At 40.7% G+C, this 3,574-nt stretch overlaps 1 pseudogene; it reads right to left on the minus strand.

Moving 5' to 3' along the window:
* Nucleotides 1-534: 534 nt before the first annotated feature.
* LOC139006675 (UV excision repair protein RAD23 homolog B pseudogene) lies at nt 535-1,573 on the minus strand (annotated as a pseudogene).
* Between the last annotated feature and the right edge of the window lie 2,001 nt (nt 1,574-3,574).

The raw sequence follows: 3,574 nt of genomic DNA on the forward strand, positions 1-3,574 counted from the left end.
TTGAAGCAGCAACAATACCCATCAATTATTTGGCATCTCTGCAGTTGTTCCAAATCTGCCTAAATTTCATAAAGCCATTATCCAGTGTTGCCATGAAATAAAGACTGTAGATTCTTTCTGAAACCAATGTTAAGTCAAAGAAATATAAAGCAGGGCATTACACTAAATTTTGGGATCTAGTACACTAAAAAGAGTGAAACCCAGGAAGTTACCTATTGTTTTATACAAGAGAGAGACCTGCAAAAGCTGCTTTTTGGTTGTCTACTTTACACACTCTGTCGATCTGCAGCATCTGCTAATTGAATCAGACATGCACTGTATTTAGCCTAGATTCCTCCCTCCTACCCCCAACAATCTACTACCTTATACAGGTATTGTGGATATGAGTCCAAGTTATCCCAGACAATCCAGTGAACAAAGTTAGTGTAACGCACTGGTGTGAGGTGTGAAATTAATAAAAAAACAACACCTTTCAATCTTCATCAGTTTTGCTGTAGAAGAAAATTGGCAATTGGCAGCCAAGTTCTCATTCTTCTACAAGCAAAGTATGCTTGTATCAGGAAATCCTAATGCCTTTAACTGCAGTAATTGAAGATTCTCTCGACCTATCTGATGTAGCAGTGCTGGAAGCAGGGAAGGATTCTGTTGAATAATTTGTCTCATCTGTTGAAACTGAGGCTGATTCTGTAAAAATTCAAGGGGATGTCCTCCAGAACTTATTGTTGAACTTGTTGCTGTTGTAGTGGATACAGCTGCAGCCACTGAAGACTGACGAGGCCCAGTAGTAGCTACTGGAGAGGGATCAACCACAGCCTGACTTTCTCTGTCTCCAGGAATTCCCATTAAAAGATACTCCACTTCTCGGCTAGGGTTGTTGAAACTGGCTCTCAGGGCTGCAATTACTTGCTTTCCTTCATAGCCCATTGACATAATCTCAGTTACCATATTCTCAGAAGACTGACCTGTCACAAGTGCACTTGTTGCATCTTCAAAAAGATTTGACCGACAAGAATCTCCTGATGTACTGTCAGTTGATGTCGGGCTAGAAGCCACTGGTGTTTCTGCTGACTGTTTTGCAGGGTTCTCCTGTTTTGTGACACTAACAGGTGCAGGTTCAGAAGATGCTGTCGTTGATGCGGGCGTGAGAGATGTAGGTGTGGGAATAGGAGTGGGAGCGGGAGTAGGAGTAGGAGTGGGAGTGGGAGTGGGAGTGGGAGTGGGAGACAAAGAAGAGGTGGGGGTTGGGACCTGAGCCACAGCTGGTGCTGTGGAGGAACTAACTGTGGTGGTTGTGGTAGAATTTAATTGCTGTCATTGTTGGTGCTGGTGTTGTCACTGCTTTGGGTTTTGTCACCATAACCACCACAAAGTTTTTCTCATCAATTTTATATTCTTTTAGAGCAGTATCATCATTGAGGATTTTACCTGCATAAATTAACTTCTGACCAGCTACAAGAAAGGCATCCTTCCCCTTTTCAGATTCAATCTTCTCTTTCAGTGCTTTCACTGTCTCCTTGGGGTCGATGTCGATATTAAAGGTATGCTGCTGGAGTGTCTTCAGGGTGACCTGCATGGTGCCACAGCTCAGCTACACTGCTGGGCCTGCTCCAGGTGCTTGCCGCTAGGGGGGTCTGTGGCCTGGTAAGGCCCTGGGGTCGCCTGTGCTCCTTGTGTGCTCAGAACGAAGACAGTGGGTGTGGGGATTTGTCACACTCGACCAGCGGAGCAGCCTCTCCTCCCAACTTCCCCCTCCCCCCCGCCCCTGTCCTGGTCTCTGGCCAAGCAGCTGCCTCCATGCCTGCGGCCTTTCCTGCAAGATCGGGCCACCTAGCTTCCTCAAACACAAGCCCATGAGTGTGCAGGAAGCTTAAGAAGCACTTTGAGACAACCAGCTCACCACAGGCTGGTGGCCACCATCATCATGACTCCGACAAGAAGGAATTTAAAATGACACGGTGATGGATTTCATTATAATGTAGATGACGTGGAATGTTGTCCTTTCTGTAAAACCCAACATTCTATAATATTATAACTAATAACTCTATCTGACAAAGGTTCTTATGTACCTTCAGCATAAAATTTTCCTTCATGAGAAAGAAAACAAACATTCAAGGCATTTCAGAGCCTATTGGGGTGATCTAAAAACAATTCTATGTCAAGAGAAAGTTCCTTAAAATTTAAATCCTTGAAGGATTGTCAAACTTGATTTTCTCAAAAGATTATATATCAAAGTGTATTAGGCACAAACATAGGCTAGCAAACTTCAGTTCCCATGATTATAGATGGTCCTTATTTATTTATTTATTTATTTACTTATTGAATACCTGATTAATATGATCATTTTACTTGAAAAAAAACTAACCAAAATAAGGCTTATTTTCTAACTTTATTTGTCCTTGGGTATGGACAGCAAATGACACTAATTGGTTTTCTACTATCAGGCTCTCTGAGTACATTGACATAAGCTATTTACCCACTGCTTAGGGAGGCAAAATGAAAATCGTTTACTCTTAAGTGTCCTTGGTTTAGGGAAGATAGGATTTTCTAGGTGGCTGTAAACTGCTGTTTTACTATCTCAGTTCCCTGTTCTGCTTGTCCTGCTTTACTGTCCTGTGACATTTATTCAATTTTCTTTTACCATTTCTTCCTACAAACTTTCTATGACTTTCACAGACATCCTTACAACTTTCAGAAATATTCTTACAACTTTCAGAAATAACCAGCATTACAAACCACCTTCTTTCTCCTTCAAAATGCATTTCCATGCCTTATGCTTTCTCTATTGCACCAAAGCCATACTTTCCTTCCAATTAGTTAGAATTCTTAACCTTAATTTTTAGGTGACATGGAAGTGATTAACATTCCTCAGATTAGCAATACATTGATATTTTAAGAGAGATTTCAAATAAAATACAAGACATTCACTAACAGATTCAACTTCATCCTCTAGCTCAGTGGTTCTCAACCTTGGCTGCACATTAGAATCACCTGGGAATCTTTTTAAAATCCTGCTTTCTGGGCCTCATCCTCCGGAAATTCTGTTTCTTTGTTGTGGGTGGGGCCACAACATTAGTAACAAAGAAACAGAATTTCCGGAGAATGAGGCCCAGAAATCAGGATTTTAAAAAGATTCCCAGGTGATTCTAATGTGTAGCCAAGGTTGAGAACATAGAGGAAAATATGTTTTCCTTGGTTGAGGAGGGGATGGGATAGTGGTATCGAAAGCACATTTTACAAATAGGTGTATTGAGTATAGCTGCATATTTTAAAACATACATATTTAAATTGAGCAATCTGATGAGTTTTGACATATATATGCTAACACAAAAACATTCAAACCTGTTAAGAATTTTTGTAAGTTTATTTGAGCCAAATTGTCGACATATGCTGGGAAGCAGGACCTCAATAAATTGAGATAATGCTCTGGAGAATGGTGGGTTACATCTATATTTATACACTAGTGGTCTGGTGCATGGATTCATGCACATTGAAAAGAAATTAATTAGCAGAAATGTTTTAATATCGCTATTCGCCTTTTCTCTATAATAGAAGTGTCAACCAAATTCACAATTGA

This window comes from Myotis yumanensis, unplaced genomic scaffold, assembly GCF_028538775.1.
Source record: "Myotis yumanensis isolate MYYU_CA2020_CCGP unplaced genomic scaffold, mMyoYum1.0.hap1 SCAF_1, whole genome shotgun sequence".
Classification (NCBI taxonomy): domain Eukaryota; kingdom Metazoa; phylum Chordata; class Mammalia; order Chiroptera; family Vespertilionidae; genus Myotis; species Myotis yumanensis.